Source organism: Equus asinus, chromosome 13, assembly GCF_041296235.1.
Source record: "Equus asinus isolate D_3611 breed Donkey chromosome 13, EquAss-T2T_v2, whole genome shotgun sequence".
Taxonomy (NCBI): Eukaryota; Metazoa; Chordata; class Mammalia; order Perissodactyla; family Equidae; genus Equus; species Equus asinus.
In genome coordinates this window covers 52,991,658-53,012,405 of record NC_091802.1, presented here as the reverse complement: position 1 = coordinate 53,012,405, position 20,748 = coordinate 52,991,658, and the positions used below count along the sequence as shown (strand labels likewise).

Genomic DNA, 20,748 nt, shown 5'->3' with positions numbered 1-20,748 from the left:
AATGCGATAGACTATACTTTCTTTTCTTCACCAGTGTACTCATTCACAAAAGTTATTGCCGTATGTGTGGAGGGGGGAGGCATAGAGAATTAATACTTATTAATACTGGGTTTTCTGAATGTTAAGGATTTGAGCTAGGACATATCCTAAATATATATTGAGAAATTGGCAAACGAAATCTCTTTGGTGTAATGATGGATACGATAAAGTGGAATATATCTTTATAAATTCATGACCAAATTATAAAAAACAAAGGCCATTCGTAGTAACAAAAGATGGTCCTCAATGTTCTCATCTGTATATTGGGTTGGTGAGAGTGCAGTATTAAAATGTTTGGCCTCTATGGTCAAATGGTTATTTATCAAACTTTCCTGGCGTGCAATCAGTCTTCCCAGCTTCGAGAAATAGAGGATGTAACAAGAAGTGAATTCACTTCAAGTTTCTGGTTTTGGTTGGTTTCAAATGAGCTGTTGAGTGTTGAATGCTAACTGTTCTCCAATCCAGCAACTAGCTTGCATGTGAAAATTAAATGTTTGGGGGTAACTCTCCCCATTAATTTTTTTGGAAACTTGTAGCTCAGCGATTATTCGTATTAACTTCCCTTTCCCCCCTTCACTTACATGCAGTAAATTAAAGTGATGATCTGTTTTTAAATTACAATTAAGTGGGTGTCTTTGGGAGTAGCAACTTAATTTTCTCACTATAAATGTGCAGTTTCCAACCTGTCGAGACAAGCATAAATTTACGATGCCTCACAAGCATTCTGATAGGAAATTTGGAAAGTTGGGATTGTTAGGAGAGCTAGAAAGCACAGATTGCACTCAGTTTGGGCAAAGATAAACAGAAAACATGCTTTTGTACGAAATCGGAGATTAAATGAGTTGATGGAATCAAGCCTAGACATCCACATAAGCCAGAGTGGAAAATTATAGACTAAAATCCATCTGATATCAAAGAGAATGACTCTCTCCAAAAGCCCTCACTTTTTATTTGAATCAAGGATTCTTTATAAGCTCGGCAACCCCTAGGATTTTAAAAAGAAAAATAAAAGTCTCAAAACAGCATGGCTTCCATCCAACACTTGTGATTTTCAAATGACCAGATTTGAAACTTTAATCATCTCACACCTAGGGATTTTTTTATGTGTATTTTAATTTGTGAAGCATGTCCACAGACAAAATGACTCATGAAAAACAGAATCAGTCTCAACTCCCAGTTGGCCCTATTCCTCTATCAAATCAAGAAAGTCAATTTTGCCCTGGGATCTTAGAATCCCCAAGTAGCCCTTAAATTTAGGCAGCGTTCATCTTGCAGCTACGATCGCCGGTTTCTTTTGAAATGCGTTTAAGCTCTTGCTTAAGTAAATCCATTCATGGGCAATTATTTGGGAAATTGGAAAATCTTTTTCCTTGCGGAAACTTTCTTCCTGGGCCTCTTTATAACTTGAGATGATGTCTCTTGGTTCACACAACCCGTGGATCCCCCCCGTGAGACTGTTTTACACAGGCAGTAGAGTCGGTGATGCATAGCCTTGAAAACCATTTGGAAAGTGTGTAGGACCTAAGATAATGCCTCTGAGAGTCACTGGTGGCCTTTGGAGTTACAATTCACAGAAAGTCACTGCTAGGTAAGATCTCTTTTGAGGGGGTGATGGAAACCAATATAATAGAACTCTCTCTTAGGGAATCAAGTCTTGATTCTCTTGGAGTTGCAAATGTTAATGTCACGTTCTTTTTCCTCAAAGATGGAACGACACCGATTAAAAAAAAAGAAAAGTCTGTTAATTAACATTTCAGATTATGCCCCAAGTCACTTGGCAGTTTAACAACAACAGAACAGAAAAAGAACCACAGCATCACCAACAGAGATACACAGTCTAGGAGAAGATGAAACTCTTTCTAATGAGAGCAACGGTTAATTTTACTCATTGGCTGATGGGCTACAACTCTCCCCCAGAGGAACAGGCTCTTTCTAGCTGGTATCTTATAACGGTTTAAAAACACAGGTTGAAAAATCCCAGCCAGCCTGGCTAGCTGTGTGACCTTGGGACTCCTCAAGCTTCACTTCTTTCATCTGCAAAATGGGATGGATAAAGTACCTACCTTGTGTAGGGTGACCAGCTGTCCCGTCTTGCCCAGGCCTCTCCCAGTTTCAGCACTGGAAACTCCAGGTCTTAGGTAACCCCTTGGTCCTGAGCAAACCGGTACAGTTGGTCACCCTGCTTATGAGAAAATGTGTGCAACGTATATGGCAGGCTGCCTGGCACATAAGAAAAGTTTAATTTGTTCCAGCCATCATTAAATGGGTTGGAAGGGATCAAACTTTGTCTTTTTTCCTCCCGTATATTTTGGGTGTGCTTTTGTAAAACAAGAGGGAAATACAACTTTCCACGATCAGCTGTCAGATTTGGTCAGAATCTGCCTGGCAACCATGAGGGGCTTGTGTCCTCCATCCTTCTGAGGACATTCCAGGGTAGACTATGGCGTGTGGATGGGATGGCAACTGAACAGCTATAGGAACAAGCACATTTTGTTGTTCTTGTTTTCTCTGTGCTGTGATGATGTGGATTTCATCTCAGTGCAAGGCTTTTTCCCACGGATATTTTTAGCTGTAAGGCTCCTTGGGTCCCAGATTTTCAACTTGATACCTTTCCTCATAATTGCAATAACCAACACATATTAAACACTTTCTATGTCACAAATGATCTTTAAGCACTTTCACACTGAAATATTTGCTCATTAAACCTAAGAGCAACCTCTGAAGTAATGACTGTTGTTTTCCCCGTTTTACAGGTAAGGACAAGAGACGCAGATGGATGGAGGAACTAGCCCAGGATTTGAGAGCTAGTTGGCAAGAGTTGGGATGCAAATCAAGGTGGACTGACCTCCTTCAGTCTCCTTTTTCTCAGCTGTAAAATGGGCTAATAGTAACTGCTCACCTAGCGCCCAGCACTGTTGAAAGAATCGAATGATTTGTCTGTGTGAAAACACACTGTCAGCTTCCAAGTATTAGGCAAATGTGCCCTCATTATTCTTTCATCACGCTTTTATTTACTCACCCTTGCTGCCTGGTCTGAAACTGCAAACATTTTGAAAGATAACAGGACTGCCCTGACTAAGTCGGTCCCGCCTGTAATCAAAGACACAAAGCCTTATTTCCTTGAAATCATCCCCTTGGGGATGAAATTGAGAGCAAAGAATTGTCCCAAACTTCTCAGGTCAGTGATGACCCTGCCTTTTACCCCCTTTCAAACAGGACTTGTTGCTATGAGACACAAAACACAGAAAGAGGTGCCTAGCATCACTGTTGGGCAGTACGAAAGCAGAACGTGCAGCTTTGAAGATGGGAACCAGATGATAAAATTTAGGCGAGGACTGAGTTACCATTATGCAGCCTCTAACTGCAAACTAATTAGAATTCGGGCCTGTTTCTAAGAAGCCAAGCAAACAACGATGTTCTTAGAACACAAAATAAAAGGAGGACATTGGAGCTTGGGTTTGCTTTGGATTAGAAAGCTCAGCAGAGACGGTGTGTGCACAGTGAGCAAATTATTCACTATTCTCCAGTCCCTGTTTAGCACGCACCCACACCACACTCACTCTGATTAATGGAGGCTATATATGCACACTGACATCAGCATTGGAGCTCCAGAGCATTAGAAATCTCACCAGGTGTGGCTAGTTTATTTTCAGGTGTGGACAGCACAGTCATTAAAAACAGAGCCAGATTTGGTCTCCTACCTAAACTCAACACCTCTGCTGCCTCGCCCCTGGCAGCGTTTTCATGCCTGCGGAGCCTGCCTTTTCCTTGTTGGGCATGCAAACCTTTCACTTGTCAGAGGCCCAGAGTACTTTGGAAGCCTCGGATGTGTCAGTATCAGTCTACTAATGGAAGCCATGTGTTTGCAGAATGGAAAAAACCTGGCATCTTAGGGATCCAGACATGTCTCGCCCTAAATGGGTCGAAAGCAGAGACTCTTTTTGAGTACTTTTCTTTTCTTAGTAGGTTGGTGGCCACCTTGCTGATTAATTGTCAGTAACGCTATTCCGAATGACCCCACTCCTAAACATGAAGGGCCCTTTCTCCAAGGGCAAGTGAAGCAGCTGAGATTTATTGAACACATATTAGATCCTATGCAATTTATTAATATAATAATGATCACAACGATTACATCGACGGCCACGTATTTAGTGCCTTTACCTGCTAAGAGCTGCATGTTGGCTGATTTATTTAACACGGGCCCCAAGTAGGGAGGTCTGTATTCTCGTCCCCATTTTCCAGGAGGGAAACACTTCCTCAGGAGGGTCCAGTAACATTTCTGCTGGTGGAGGAGTAGGGAGAGTCAGTATAATTTGTATACTTTTTTTTCCCATGACACAATAACTTGGAAAGATAGGAATTACGATGCTAATTTTATAGCTAAAATAGCTGAGATTTAGAGAGTTTGAGTAAATTTTCCAAGGACATGTGGCTGATAAATGACAGCAGAGGGATCTTCATACAATATGTACAAGTCAGTTTCGTCTGCTGTCTTTTACCACAGGGCAGAATTTCTATGGTCAGAAGCTTTAGATTTCCCAATAGACAGATGAGGTGGACGCTTAATGTACCACTATAGTAGCATAAGCATAAAGGGAGGGAGAGAAATTTTTGGAAGAATTCGGTTATGTCATTGAAATGTCAAACTATCAAAGTTAGCATTTGGGAAACAATCAGAAATCCTTTGGACTTATTTCTTATTATTTCATATTTTTGTATCTTCAATAAAAAACAAGGTCAGCAATCTCAGTGGCTGAAAGTAACAGACATGTATTATTTATCTGTACGCCACGTTCACCGTGGGGCAGCCGGCTGGGGCAGTGGGTGTTTAGGGGTGGGAGTTGGTTCTGTACCACTGTGTCTTCACTCAGGGAAGCAGACTGGTAACTGGAACAGCCCTGGCCTCGGTGGCACCGGGGGAGCGGACAGCATAGGCAAGTCTGCATTGGCTCTTAAAATCAATCTTCCACCTGAAAGTGTCTTATTTCTTGGATGCTCACATTCCATTGGCCAAAGCGAATCTCCTGGCATTCCTGACTTCAAGGAGATAAGGAGCGGCACCATCACCATGTGCACAGAAGGGGAAAACTCAGTGCAGAACATTACAGGATAGCCTGATAATCACAATTTGCAGAGAGATAAATAGAAAGATAGACGGGCAGATGACGACATGATAGATAGATAGACAAATGATGATGTGATAGATAGATGGATGATGACATGATAGATAGACAGTGGGATAAGGAGGATAGTAATCTTTTCAGTGCTTGGGCCCCCCAAATGTCTTAATCCTTCCTGGAAAGGAAGGAGGAAAGGCTGGAAGCCCCTCCCTGGATTTGGATAAGTGCAAACAGTAAGATTCCATAATCCCCCCCTTCTCCTCCAGACCCTATGATTCCTACTCCTCCCTTTCTGTCTCCCACCTCAGTACACATTGGTGAGGACCTGTTTTCTCACTGGAGTAGGAGCTGGGCTGATGCCTTCTTCCACTGATAGTGTCTGTGCTGCTTTCTTGGGTGCTTCTATAGGAGACCTTGATGTCTGGATTGTCTTCATTTCAGAGCGGAGCTGAGGGGCCTTGCTGCTCTGTTGTGAATATGGCTCCAAGCAAGGGCTGCTCCTCTGCTGAGGCATTATCTTGGCTCTGATCTTCCTTTTCCCCCACCTCTTTCCCAGTCCTTCCAGTTGATCTTCTGTTTTCACATTAGCATCTGAATCCTGGAGAGGAGGTGAGGGTAGCCGCTTTGGGGGCCAAAGGGTGCTAAAGGCTTCCAGTTAAGGGGGCCAGTAAACCTTGGGAGTCATCTGTGGGTTTCATTCTTTTCCACTAGCCTGTGTAACATCCCCTTTTCCTTCAAATGCATAATTATAAAAACAAACTGCTTTCCCAAGGAGCAGCCCACTGTCCACCCTGACACAGTTACCCCCAATGCGGTCTGGCACCAGGCTCCAAGGCCCCCTCCTTTTGCTCCATCTCACTGGCTCTTACCAGCTTCATCCTTTTTGGAGATGAAAGGCTGCGTCTGAAGGATCAGTTCTGATGATTCTGGTCCCTTTAATTAAAGTCACCTGAATTGCTCACTTCTCTTCCCAGTCATCCTAAAGCCTGGTTTAGCTCTGACAGCTCCCAAAGGAATACTTGGACATTTTTTCAAAAATTGGTTGCAAACTGAGCTGTTTTCAAAAGTAAGGTCTTATTTAAAAAAAAAAAAAAAGTACTTCCTTCTTTTTCTTTTGTGGTTCATTAGCATCTTCTGAGTTTCTCTCTCTCTCTCTCTCTCTCTCTCTCTTTCTACTGGAAACTAGAAGTATTTCACCCTGGCTTGCCAAATGATTTTTATCTCAGAAGAAAAAGAACTTGCTATTTCCTGAAAATCTATCTCTACCACCACCCTCTTTTTTAAAAATATATTTTGTGCTGGGAATCAAAGTCAGGTAACTCGATAAAGAGTTAATGAAAACAAATTAATTCTGTCTGTATTGAAAAGAGAGACAGCCTGGCCTCACGGAATTATCTTTCTTGCTTCCCTGGACTTGGCGCTTTCATGGTGTAACCCTGTTAGAAAGTCTCGGTGTTTGGGGGAAATGACAAGGGCACACAATTTTCCCTCTGGACGAAGGTGATTATGTATGTGTAAATTATTCAGATAATTTTGGGGGGGTGGGTGGGAGAAATTCCATTCCAACACATCTGGCTAATTGCATCTAAATTATCATTTTGACCCTCTGTTATGTGGACAATTTGCATTAAATCCTGGGATACAGAATAGGAATTTTAAAGAGCGTTTGGGAGACAGCTGCAAAAACAGTATTTTAATCATCCTAGGTCTCTCCTTCTGGAACAGAATTGTATAGCAGTAGGAGAGGTGTCCTGATCTTCACACCCTCCTCCTCTTTCTAAGCCCTTATGCTCCCAAGGACAGAATACGTTCACTCCGTAATCTTTCTGGACTTGGAGGAAGAATCCTCAGTTTGAAGAAATATGTATCTTTCAAAGCTGGCAGCTTTCTATACTTTTGTAGAGCCATTGAGAAATGTTGCTCTAACAGTGACACAGAAAGGAGGTAGTATAGGGGACAAGAGGCTACATCTTTGTATCCAGTCGTGTCAACTCACGTATCTATGTGTGTCTTTGAGACGGGAAGAATGGTGGCAACGCTGTGGAGAGAATTATTGTATGAAGTGCTGTGGGGAGTGAAGGCTAGAGGCCAAGTCCTGCCAATGTCACTGCTTGAAGATTTGTTCTTACTCTTGACTTCCAAACAATATCAAACCATAATGTAGAGAGGACCAGAGGCTAATAAATGGTGGCATTCTAAGAGCCTTGTGTGGTTTCCTCTGGCCAAAAATAACTAAATAAATATCAAGGCACCCTTCTTTCTCCTCCTTTTCCTCCTCCTCCTCTCCCTTCTCCATTAGCAGCTCTTTCTAACTCATATAGAATGGATGATGCTAGAATTGGACAGGGTTGGGGGGAGTAAGTTGGAGATGTGGCTGATGCCGCTCCATCTCTTTGTCCAAATGCAGTCTCTCTCTTCCCTATAGGGATCTCCAAGGAAGCTACACCTTCTTCTTTATCAGTTTAAGGATTTATCTTCAGCTCAGCTAGAGATTTAAGGGCTCTCGTAGACTGAGATGCAATTCCTAGACTAAAGCTTAAATATTTACAGAAATGCCTAAAGTGGACATGTCACATCAATTGTATGTGAAGGATGCTTTCCAGATCATTTTGCTTCTTTATGGATCTCATTCTGAAAAGTGGAGGGAAGGCCATTCCAGTCCTTTATGATCTCAGCCAAGATGTTGTATAAACCATCCCACCTCTTTTTAGGGTTCCCTCTACATGCTGGGTAGCTTTTAGCCAGGATGTTCATAAACTGCTCCAGCAGAAACTGCCTGAATCTTCCTTCGGCTCTGGATGTTTTGGTGAAGTGACTTGGAATAGGGATGGATATGTGGTCTGGTCCCGAAACCCAGCAGACTGCAACAGCTATTTGCCTCAGGATTCTGGGGTTTGAGGTGTTTGGTTGTTGGTTGAGAATAACAGAAAGGGAGAAACCCAGTAGACCAAAGGGAGGATGCTGGCAATGCCAATGGAATTCAGATGGGTAGGGAGGGGGCAAGAACTCCAATATCCTCCAAATAAGGTTCCCTTCAAGTAACTGGGTATTTGCCTCTTGAGTTTCTGGATTCCATTCTCAACATGCATGCTGAGTCATTCCATTTTCTTCCTAGCGCTTTTCAATTTGCCTTCTAGGATTACAAATCGATTTTATCTGCTAAGGTAGACTCAGGCTTGTTGGTTCCAGGGCTATTTAATGTTAGGAAGTGGCCATGAGATCTTGGGAAAAGTGCAAGAGAGAAGTATTAAAGAATCAATTTAGGTAATCTAAACCCAAATCCTCTTTGTCCCAAGTCTGTGGATGTCTTCGGTAATTTTTTTGGTTTGAGTTATCAATGAGTCAGACAACCAGCACTGCCTATTGATGATGTGATTTGTGCTACAAATGATTCAGGTAAATACCTATATGCCTTTTATGCAGACTAACAACGTATTTTCTTGTGGCCTATTTATTAAATGCATTCTCTTTCATTTCAGCCCGTTTTCATACTAAGTAGGGATTCAGGGGAATGATATGGGAAATTTAGGATGAGACATTAGAGGACTTGAACTCAAGTTTCTGATTTACTACTAACCAGCTTTGTGATCTTAGCAAAGCCATTTAACCTGAGAGTCAGAGATCTTCAATGGGAACTGGACTGGCTAAGATGCTATGACCAAATAGTAGGAAAACCAGTGGAAGGTGCCGCTGATTTCTAGTACCTCTGTATCATCCTTGCATAGTTCTTCTTTCTGCCAACATTTTACTATAACAAAGGTGGCTGCACTCTGGCCAGGATATTGAGGTAAGGATGCTGATTTCTTAAAGGCAATTGTAAATACAGGTAGACCCGGGCTGGAATTGAGGGATGCCCTGTCTACAGCTATCTGTTTCTTCCCCCAACATTTACCCCCATCCCAGGCTCTTCTGAGGCTCACTTGAAATTTGTTCATTTGCATTAATAAAGTTTCCTCTCAGGCGTCTTTGGTGTTGGCCTGTGTTAGTTTTCCACTGCCACCGTAACAAGTTACCATAAACTTAGTGGCTTAAAACAACACGCATTTATTATCTCATAGTTTCTGTAGGTCACAAGTCCAACACGGGGCTCATCAAGCCAAAATCAAGGTGTTGGCTGGGCTGCATTCCTCACCGGAGGCTCTGGGGGAGAATCCCTTTCAAGTCCAGGCAAATGTTGTCAAATTCAGTCCCTTGGGATTGTAACATGGAGGCCCCGTTTCCTTGCTGGCTCTCAGCAGGGAGTTGCCAGCCTTCCTTGGTGCATAGTGGCTCCCTTTCTCCTTCAAAGCCAGCAACAGCAAGTCAAGTCAAAATTCAAGGTTTGACCTCTCCCTTGGCCCCCTTTCTTGTGCTCACTTCCACTATATCTCTTCTGTTTGACTGTCTGCCTTTCTCCTCTTTTAAGGGCTCCTGTGTGGGCCCACCTGGAAAATCCAGGCTATTCTTCCTACTTTAAAGTCAGCTGATTAGTAACCTTAATTTTCTCTGCAATGTCCCTTTGTAACAATACCTAGATGAGTGTTCGATTGCACAACCGATGGCTTGGAATCATGGGGGTGGGGAGGAAGCATCTTTAGAATTCTGCCTAAGGAATTGTCCTACAGGGTAACGTATTAAGCAATTTTCAGTCATCAGCACTTTCTTAGAATTAGCCTAATGGGTGGATTTCCAGCTAAGGAAGTAGAATGTTTTTGTTTGTTTGTTTATTTTTAGTGCTAAATGGGACATTCCATGGGAGATTACTTCAGTGTTTGGGATCAAGGGTTAGAAATTTTTGGTAGAGAGCATATGAAGGTGGTGGACATCTAAACTAGGTGATATAGACGGAGAAAGCATCACCTCTTGGAAAAAGAATAAAATAAGAGAGATTACCAAGGGGGAAATCATGTATGTAATACTACTCTGAGATGTTTGAGGTTGAGAGGTACCAACTGACCTATAAATAATGGAATATCATAGTAATATACACTGTCCTCACTTGAAGTATAGCTTTTAAAATAAATGAAAGACTATTTGAGGAAATATTTGAAGAAATCTGTATGAGCTGAGTATGGAAGAAATCCTTCCAGGTCCCTTTTCACCCTCCTCAGTTTTTAAAATCGAGCCCAACTGCCACTTAAGCCTAGCCACGTGAAGTATACTCTTTATAGTACTATGTAAGTAGTTTTACAGATATAGATATATAATGTTCAAATATAATTTATGCTGTTTCAAAATATCTTCAGGAAATAAGCATCCATTGCCTTTTTCGGTGACATAACATATACATACACTGTATGTGTATTTCTGTTTGTTCATATATATTGCGATGGAGATAGATAGATACAGATATGGATAAATGCAGAAATTGATATAAATATGCTATATTATCATTATATAGACCTAAATACAAGACTTTGTGTTCTCAAACAAAAGCAATTGCAACATTGCATAAGAAAACAAAAGACTATTACAAATTTTGTTTTCACCCAGATTCTATTATCATTTGACTCTCTTTCTTTTTCTTTTTTTTTTTTAGGGGAGAGGAAGATTGGTGCTGAGCTAACATCCGTTTCCAATATGCCTCTTTTTGCTTGAGGAAGATTGCCACTGAGCTAAAACCTGTGCCAATCTTCCTCTATTTTGTATGTAGGATGCCGCCACAGTGTGGCTTGATGAGCAGTGTGTAGGTCCGTACCCAGGATCTGAACCTGCGAACCCTGGGCCGTCGAAGAGGAGGGTGTGAGCCCAATCACTATGTCACCTGGCCGGCCTTATCTTTTTCTTTTTTTTAATCTCCCTTGGGGTAGATATAGGTCTCATCCAAATATCCAAACAGATTCATTCCTCATTGCAATCCTTTCCAAGGCATTGGGAACTGTATTCCTTCCACATGTTCATTTTGTGGTCATCAGCGTTTCCTGTCCACGGGCTTTCTGTGAATTCTCTTTGGACTTAGCTTGGCCTGTGTTTGTAGGAGTGACTGGAAGACAGCCTTGCTTTTGATAAAAGAGTATCATTTCATCAGGTCCCACACATACACAGAGTCCGACCCACCCGCGCGGTACCTGGGGTTTTTCAATCATACATTAGTCTGGGTCAAGTTGACTATTGTCTGGTGTTCAGGTCCTTGACTGGAAGTACCAGGCTAAGGGAGAAAAGAAATCATATCCTGTCAATAAGCGCTGAAAATATTTAGTGTGGCAAGCTCTGTGTTTTCTTTCTTATGAAAAGCTGATTAATATTCAGTGGTTGAAGGTTAATACCCCATTCATTTTATTCACTTTACATCCTGCACACAGCAGTGACTGTTCCAATTTCAACTCCTAATTCATACAAATCTGGTTCCAATCAGGAGATTAGTAACTTACTGCTTAAGCAGAAACAAATCACACAATTGCTGAGCTTATCTTCCTACCCATGCACAGACACGTACGTGCACTTGAAATGGACTCATTCATGGACACATGCAAATGCATACAGACCAGCAAAGTCCAGTCAAGGTGGCTATATCTAGGAAACTTACTTGCTTGCGCAAGCATACGATAGGGACAGATAGATGAAACTGACACCAGAAAGCATATGTCTGAATATATTCACATGTGCAAAGGTCTTTAACCTGACTCAGTAATTGTGTCCCTGTGAAGTTTTCTATATCACAAATATTCCTACACTGAATCATATTTTAAATATATTAGGATAAGTCATTCTTGAAAGACTCTCTATGCTACGTCTTTTTGTAGAATATGCTATTATTCATGACAACTCAATCTACTTGTTTACAAATTCATTTCTATGTTTGAGGGGTTTTCGTAAAGTTGACACATCGCTTTTTTAAGAAGGTGAAATTGCTGCAGGATGAGCTCGGGAATCGTGATAATGAAGGTTTTTCTGATCGTATGAGTAAAGCTACAAAACAGGTCACCAAAATAGGGAGGGAATTTGCATTTCCTGAAGATCTTTTGAAATTGTATCTCCTTTGTCTGGAAGGGATTAAGAACAGACCTGCCGGGGTCTGCGTTTAGGTCCCTTCCATTTGAGTGAGTCCATGATTTGGGGAAACATGTCTGTAGTCACTGTAGGAAAGATAAGTTTAGGTGGACATCTGCACTCAGGATAGGAGGCAGAGAAGGGGAAGAATGTCGAGTTTGCGTTTTCAGACCATCGCACGTGACAGTTGACCTAAAGAATTACCACCCCAGTGATTGGCCATCTGATGGCGAGGATAACTGGGGCTAAGCTTTTTATTGTGGTTTTTTATTGTATTTACTTCTCCTCAACATGTATGTGGTGCTGCTAAAAAATGATACTGTGGGACTCAAAAGAACATTTTAATATTTAATACCATGAATGATTTTTTGGGGGGGGGGAGTCTTGATTGTGATTTCTTACCCAAAGGATATTTCCCAAAGCCTTGGAGACACGGGAATCAATAAGATGCTGTGCCAGCTCATTTGAAGGCCTAAAACCCACCTGTCACCTACAGACTCCTGGATTCTATCTTTCTTTTCTTTCTTCTTTGACTCTTACATTAAGGAAGAAAGCAAAGTACAGAATTTTGAGCTAAGAAAACACTACTTCCACAAGTAAGAAAATATAAAAACCCAAACAATCCTGTCTTAGAATCGTGTCTCTTGTGCTTACTAGGCCAAATGGTCTTGGCCTCTCTAAACCTCTTAATCTAGGCTGAAGATGAAATAATGCACAAGATAAAGATGACAGTCGGCCTATGGCAGGCCCTCAGTGGTGGCAATTAATCATGGGTTCATTGGGAGGATTATGTGGTTTGTATTGGTGAAAATATTTGGAAATCTTTACATTGTTAAACAAATTATGCATCATGATCCTTTCTCGGTGTGGTTATATGTCAAATGGCCTGAGTGGTTTTTATCTGCCTGTGTCTGTCTGCTCCTCAGCCAGACTCCAGCTCCGGTCAACTACTGGACTGTGTCCTCTTTGAATTGTAGGAAGCACAACGCCTTAACTTTTCAGCAAAGTCTTAAACATCTTCTCACCTGCTGCCGAAGGCCCGGATCGGCAGGAGCCTGAGGAACTGGGCAAGTTGCTCTCAGCAAGAACTGCACTTTTAATAAAATTTTTAGCATCCTTGTCAAAAGATGCTTGAGAACATGGAGGCCCAGGTCTCAGGTTAATATCCCTGAAAACCACATTTCATTGGTGGATGCTAATTCACACTTACCTGGGGAAGAACTTGGAGTCTTAACTGGGACTTTCCTAAGCTCTTTCTGAACGGCATCATCCTTTTAAATTGTAAAATACACATAACGTAAAATGTACCATCTTGACCATTTTTAAGTGTACAGTTCAGTGGCATTAAATACATTCATATTGTTGTGCAATCATCCCCTCCATCCATCTCTAGGACACTTTTCATTTTGCAAAACTGAAACTCTGTCCCCGTCAAACGATGGCTCTCCATCCCTCTCTCCCAGCCCCTGGCTCCCACCCTTCCACCCTCTGTCTCTGCGAATTTGACTGTTTCTATGAGTGGAATCAGACATATTTGTCTTTTTGCGACTGGCTTATTTTGGTCAGCTTTATGTCCTCAAAGTTCATCCATGGGGTCTGCATCCTCCCTTTCCACGTGAGACGGGAGTGGCAGCAATGCCCCTCAGAGACATGGAGAGGGTACCAAGCAGCCAAAACGTTCCAAGTCTCCATGAGGTCACTGGATACTGACAGGAGTCCCGGGTGTGAGAGCGAGATCAGCCTCGCTCCTAATTGGTGATGATAAACCACGCTCAGCAGCTTCAGACTGTCCAGGGTTCTGAGAAGAATTCTAGAAGACAAGGGCTCGCGGCAGAAAAGCACACACCCTCAGTGCTTCGGGGGAGGCCACCACTTCGAGGGACTCCGAGGTTGTGGTGGGAGGGCGTTTCTCACGGCAGAGGAGGACTTCCCATTGTGCACTATCTTTCTCTGTCTCAGGAGGGATGCTTTGGCTTGTGGAAATACTATGTTCTCTTCCTGCCTTTGGGTGACCGTACAAACTTAAAAAAAAAACGAGTCCCAGCTCCAGCACAGCTCCACACAGCGTGTCTAGCCAAAATGCAAAGTTTACCGCAGCACACAAGCGGACAGTGTTTCTCAAGCGAGAGAACAGAGCGAGGTGCCTTTCAGCACCTTTTCCGGCACTTCTTTAAAAATGATTTAAATTGGAGGCAATAGCATCGAATGCTGAACATCTGACACTCAGACAAGACTTAATGAGTCATACCCTTTAACAACACCACTCTCCTCCAGCCACTTCACTTGGCATCCGTGGTGGTTGTTTTTTTTCCCACAAAAACATTTGTTCTGCAGACCATTTGCTTGTGAGAGTATCCTGGGCAACTCTTCGTTCGTGGCAGAGAGAAGTGGCCCAAGGGAGGCTGCAAACCTGAGTTCCTCTGGCATCCAGTCCCTCTGGGTCTGAACTGCAGAGAAAAAGATAACAGTGTTCCTTAGGAACCAGCCGAAGAGCCACATTTGGTCTCTCCCCAACTCAGGCTCTTGCAAAATACATAAGCTACACTGCCAAAGGTTGATCCCAACCCCAAGAGATCCAGCATTGCCGTTTGACTTAAGAGACTTCTTTGCATCATAATAACAGAAGAGTGAATGATTTCGTGTAGGAAAATACCAGTACTGGGAAAAAGACGCCAATTCTGGGTGTTCGAGTGAGAGCGAATCATTATCCCCTGTCATAAATTAAACCTCTCCCAGGGGTATGGCTGTCTAGCTCAGTTTACCCGGCAATTGTTAAGGACACAGGCAGAGTGGACAGAGGCTGCCCATTGCTACGTTTGTGTCATCTCCACCTTTGGGAGGGTCGCTGTCTGATGCAGTGCCATTGGCAAGAAGAGCTGTGGGGCCTTTCCCTCCGTGGCTGCAACGTATGCAAACAATTTAATCTCCCAATCCAATCCTTAATGTAAATGTTTAATATAAACCTGATGTTAACACGATGTACATGAATTTACTGGCAGGCAAAGCTGGGATTTACATCATTCTGAAAATCAGATGTTTTTTGCATCAGGCATTGGGGAAATCTTTAAAGATCGAAAGATTTTCCTTCTGACTGGCAGGTGCATCCCCAAAGTGTACACGCCCAGTGCACCACAGCGAGATCAACCACTCACAGATGCCCGATTCCCATGTGCATCATTTCTTTGCAGACTGCTCCGTAAACCGCAAGTTAGACTCTAGACCAGTGGCTGGCAAATTAGGATCTGTGCACCAAACTGGACCCACAGCCTGTTTGGTTTTTTTTAACAGCTTTAAAGATATTTACAAACATTAATATTAATAAATTAATTAAATAATTAATAAAATTAACATTTTGTAAATATTAATACTTATAAAAATAGCACGTATTTAATGTATCCAGTTTGATGAGTTTGCACGTCATATGCAGAAACTCATGAAACCATCACTACAGTTAAGGTAATAGGCATAGCCATCACCTCTGACAGTTTCCCTGTGGCCCTTTGATTTTTGCTGTTGTTGCTGTTTTGGTGGGATATTTTGGGGCTAAGAACACTTAACATGAGATCTACCCTCTTACCAAAGTAATATTTCTTTCTTTATTTTTATGGAAGCATAGTTGGCATACAGTATTGTATTTAACAAATTTTTAAGTGACATTGTTCAACTGATATAAAGTTTTGGTTATGTGGGGCCGGCCCCGTGGCCAGGTGGTTAAGTTTGTGCACTCCGCTTCAGCAGCCCAGGTTTTCGCTGGTTCGGATCCTGGGCGCGGACATGGCACCGCTCATCAGGCCACGCTGAGTCGGCGTCCCACATGCCACAACTAGAAGGACCTGCAACTAAAATATACAACTATGTACTTGGGGAATTGGGGAGAAAAAAGCAGCAAAAAAAATAAAAAGGTTGGCAACAGTTGTTAGCCCAAGTGCCAATCTTTAAAAAAAAGAAAAAAGTTTTGGTTACGCAAGATGAATAAGTTCTAGAAATGTGTCTATAGTTAACAATTCTGTATTGTTCACAGCCTGTTTTTTGTATGGCTCACAAGCTAAGAATAATTTTTACGTTTTTCAATGGTTGAAAAGAAAAGAAAAATAATATTTTCTGACACGTGAAAGTTATATAGTTATATGAAATTCAAATTCCAGTCTCCATAAATAAAATTGTATTGGAACCCAGCCATGCTCAGCTACTGTCTATGGCTACTTTCGTAATACAATGGCAAAGTTAACTACTTGTGACAGTGACTTTCTGGCCCATAAAGCCTAAAGTATTTACTCTTTGGCTCTTTACAGGAAAAGCGTGCCATACCCTGCCCTGGACAGTCCATACATAATGATGCTCCCAGTGATGATGATAATGATAATGGTTGCTTGCAATTATTGATGGCTTCTTTATACCAGTGGTACGTATATTGACTGACCCTTCAGCATGTGGCATGTAGTATGTTAATTTTAACTTAAAAAATTATATTTGCTAAGTGTTTATGGGATTATCACCTATGTGGACCCTACCTTTGTCTGCTCCTCTAGATGTGGGCTTTGCTACGTGTTAATGATTGTCTAGAAGGAAAATTTTAAAATAAATCCTTCAAATTTTACCATATCCTCAGATGTTCGATGCTTTATGAATTAGGTAAGTATTTCGCTAAATTGGCTGATCGTCACTATTGCCAGGGGAATGTAAAAGATGCCTGGGCTTAACAAAGCAGGATCTTGGGATGGAACCCAGAACTTGGTTTGGTTTTCTTTTTTCCTGCTGAGGAAGATTCGCCCTGAGCTAATATCCATGCCAATCTTCCTCTATTTTTTAGTATGTGGGCCACCAGCACAGCATGTCCACTAAGAGAGCAGTGTAGGTTCATACCCAGGAACCAAACCCAGGCTGCTGAAGTGGAGCGCACTGAACTTAACCACTAGGCCACCAGGGCTGGCCCTGGTTTTCATTTTTAAGTTCTTCCAGTGATGCTAAGAACGAGCCTGATTTGGGAACAACTGACCAAGACAGTCATTTTATTTTATACTTTTCAAAGGGATGTGTATTGTAGATACCACCTGACTCGAAACTCTTTGAGAGTGAAACTGATTTCCCTAATTTTTTTTTTTTTTGGTTAGGAAGATTGGTCCTGACCTAACATCTGTGCCAATCTTCCTCTATTTTGTATGTGGGATGCTGCCATGGCGTGGTTTGAGGAGTTGTGTGTAGGTCTGCACGCGGGATCCGAACCTCCGAACCCTAGGCCGCCAAAGCAGAGAGTGTGAACTTAACCACTACACCACAGAGCTGGCCTCTGATTTCCCGATTTTTAAAAATCTTTTGCCTCCCAACCCCCAAAGCCAACCCCCCTGCACCCCTGCCAAGGTAATGAAACAGGACTTTGTGTATAGCGGACACCCAAACCCAGTCACTTGACGGACTAGATGGCACAGTTCCTGATAACATGAACTGACTTCCTTCCCCTCCTTAGGAAAGACTTTCCCTATGAAGATAAAATTGCACCCACAAAACATTGGATTCTTACGTGAAAATATTTGCAGCAGTCTGGGACTGGCTCAGGTTAGGACAATCCTTTTTTTTTGAGGAAGATTAGCCCTGAGCTAACATCTGCTGCCAATCCTCCTCTCTTTTTGCTGAGGAAGACTGGCCCTGAGCTAACATCCATGCTCATCTTCCTCTACTTTATATGTGGGACACCTGCCACAGCATGGCTTGACAAACATTGCATAGGTCTGTGACCAGGCTCTGAACCGGCAAACCCCAGGCCGCCGAAGCAGAACGTGCGAACTTAACTGCTGCACCACTGGGCTGGCCCTAGAGCAATCCTTTTGTTCCCAGCCAAATTTTCACAAAAGAGTCAGATTGACCTTAATGGGAACTGAAAATTCCTACCTGGCCTTAATGTAACCCCCTAGACAGATGAGAAGAAATTATCAGCAGATTTAATATCTGTACTTTTATGATAGAATCCTAATGTTTTTCCTCTAAGCTTTTAGGATTAATTTCCCTAGTTTATAGGCTGCATGGAAATGTCCCAAGGTCCCTTTGGCTCCTCCTGATGGAATAATTAGCTGCACATGCTATCCAACACTCCTCTGTACTTCAGCCCTCATTAGTTTCAAATCTCAGTTTAATTTCCAGGAGAAATAGCTCAGGGTTTCCTGAGACTTAGCAGTCGAATCTCACCAGCTGCAGGGGTCTCATACTCAGACTGCCTTTTTCCTGGTCCCCCATCCACCTCTCACCCCCTCCCCACCCAAATCAGATCTCTGTAAGATTCCATTTTGCTGCCTCTGTTTGCAAATGGGACAGACCAGAAAGTGTTTCCTGAGAGCCAAATGCTTCCATTTGCTCTCTTCCTAATTACTCCTGGAGTTTGATTTGAAACCAGCGGCTTTCTGCAATAGATTTTCCTAAGCCGACCTGCAGTAAACTGATGCAGCTCTAGAATCAGTCTCATTCTAGAAAAGCAAATGCTTAGAATGAGTAGGTTCTAGGCAACTTCATCCTAAGTAATGTGTTCAATTCCTTGGCATCAGCTCTTTCCCAACGTTATTCCAATTTATTTTTGTGTAATGGCTTGAAGAATTGGTTTATCACAACCGTGTCCCTTAATATTAGGTGGGCTGAGGCCAGAACTCAGATAACCTGGGCTGAGTTCACCTACGTGTTGTCATCAGTCGTGGTACCTTAATGAGCATACCGACAAATCTCTCTTTAAGTTATTAAAAAAGTGTTGTGATGGTTAATCCCAGATGGTATTAAGATCACCTACTTTTGTGCTCAGTCTCCAAAAAAAATTTAAGTGAAAATTTTGCGATGTTAAGAAGCCACGAGAAAGAAGCAGTACATAAGGAGGACAAGATACAAGAAATGGTCTTGAAAGGACACTGGCCATCTGTCACGTCTGGGGAAATATTAACATGTCTAAAGTGCAATGCTTTGTGTGTATAATTTACCTACAAATGAGGAGGCAAACTCAGTGAGTATGCTGCATTAAGTACTACTTCTGGAAATTTCCTTGGCATCTTTAATCAAATAAAGTTTTGGGGTTTTTTTTCCTCCTTGCCAGGAGGAAATTTAAGGCCTCTAACAGCTATATTCTTTGCCAAGCAGAGATACCATGGAAAAAGCATAGATTTTAGTGTCGGAGAGAAATAAGTTGAATTCTGAGTTTTACCATTTATCAGCTATGCCCCGCTGGGCAAGGGGCCTCAAGCTTATTAAGCCCCAATTTCCACATGGCTGTATTTTTCCTGTATGTTCCTACTGAGAGTTAATGAGATAAGGCAGACATAAACTGAGCACACAATATGCTAGTAAATATTAGTTCCATATCAAGGCTCATAGTTCAGTATTCCAAAATGCGGCCATTTTTATTTTAGGCACATGAGTTCTCCTTGTGCTTCCCTGGACATGTTGAGTTTCTTTTTTTGCTGTGTAGCTTTGCTCATGTTGATCACCTGCCTGAACTGATCTTCTTACCCTGGTCAGGGTCTTCGGTCCATATTCATTACTTCATTTGCAACCTTATTTAACACCTAAATCCTCCAGAAAGTTCTCTCTGACCGACTGCATTTTATGACCCATCATTGTTCTACCCACACTGAGGAATGTATGCGTTGTTGTATAACACTGTTGCTTTCTTTCTACATATAATTATTGGACACATACCTATTTTCTCTTTCCTTTTAGGTAACAATAACTCTAAAAGCTGGGATTATGTTTGACTGTCATGTTAATCAGAGGAATGAAAGGACCCAGAAGCAGACTGATCACATAATACGCAACTTTGTAATGCCTGTTGAAGTGAATTTACTTGATTTTATATTAAAAATGACTACAGAATGACCTATTGATCTTGTCCTATTGCTTGGCTCACAACTAATTTTATTGGTTACTTTAGATTATATTAGCTGAAAATGGAGGAGGTTGATTAAAAACTGCCATTATTATACATTAAGGCCAGCAATGCAATTTGTTCTCAAATATCAGGCTAATTCTGGAGCTGACCCTTGGCTTCTTGAAGCTGAAAGAGATGAAAGCAGGATCCGGTGACCCTCACCAGAAATTTGCTTCAGTTTCTGGTCCACTGATTTGCAAAAAAAAAAAAAAAAATGAAATGGCTTCAGGATGAAACACCTGTGCCGTGCCCTATTCTTGCCTAGTAACCTTGGTTATGATGCAAAATGGGGGATGCTAACTTGGTGCATTATCCCCAAAAGAACAAAACATTTTGAGACTGAAGTCACACTGGATTTCAGTCTGACGTGGTGACTCAAGTCTTCTTTCCTTCTACATATTATTTCCCAGCATTCCTCTTCATCTTTGGTCCTCTGCAATCCTGAATCAGTGATCACCTTAGAAATGGACAAACAGAAAGAATTGTATGAAGATCCCCTTGGGTACAGGGAGAAGAAAACTGTGACACAACTGTCTTAATAAGAAAGATTTATAAAATCATATAACAAAATGTCCTGTGATAGGGAAATGTAGGTTTGATTAATTCTTCTGCTCAGAGACGGTCTTCGAGAGTTTGGCTTCCTTCTGACTGTTTCGTCATCCTTAGTATATTATCTAATAATATCTTGGTCCTTGAATTTCAAAGATGGCTGCTGCAGTTTCA

The 20,748-nt window shown here is 41.9% G+C and overlaps 1 long non-coding RNA gene across 4 annotated transcripts in view; it reads left to right on the top strand.

Annotated features, from left to right (window-relative positions):
• The window catches only part of LOC106830240 (uncharacterized), a 106,618-nt gene extending 86,640 nt beyond the window's left edge, over positions 1-19,978 (top strand). The window contains exons 7-9 of one of the 4 annotated variants that reach the window (XR_011493923.1): positions 2,793-2,874; positions 16,421-16,530; positions 19,818-19,977. This is a non-coding gene — a long non-coding RNA (uncharacterized lncRNA). Of the gene's footprint in view, positions 1-2,792; positions 2,875-10,677; positions 10,813-16,420; positions 16,531-19,817 lie in introns of those variants that run through there. The other 3 variants (XR_011493924.1, XR_011493925.1, XR_011493927.1) reach the window with 3 other exon arrangements.
• Positions 19,979-20,748: the final 770 nt, after the last annotated feature.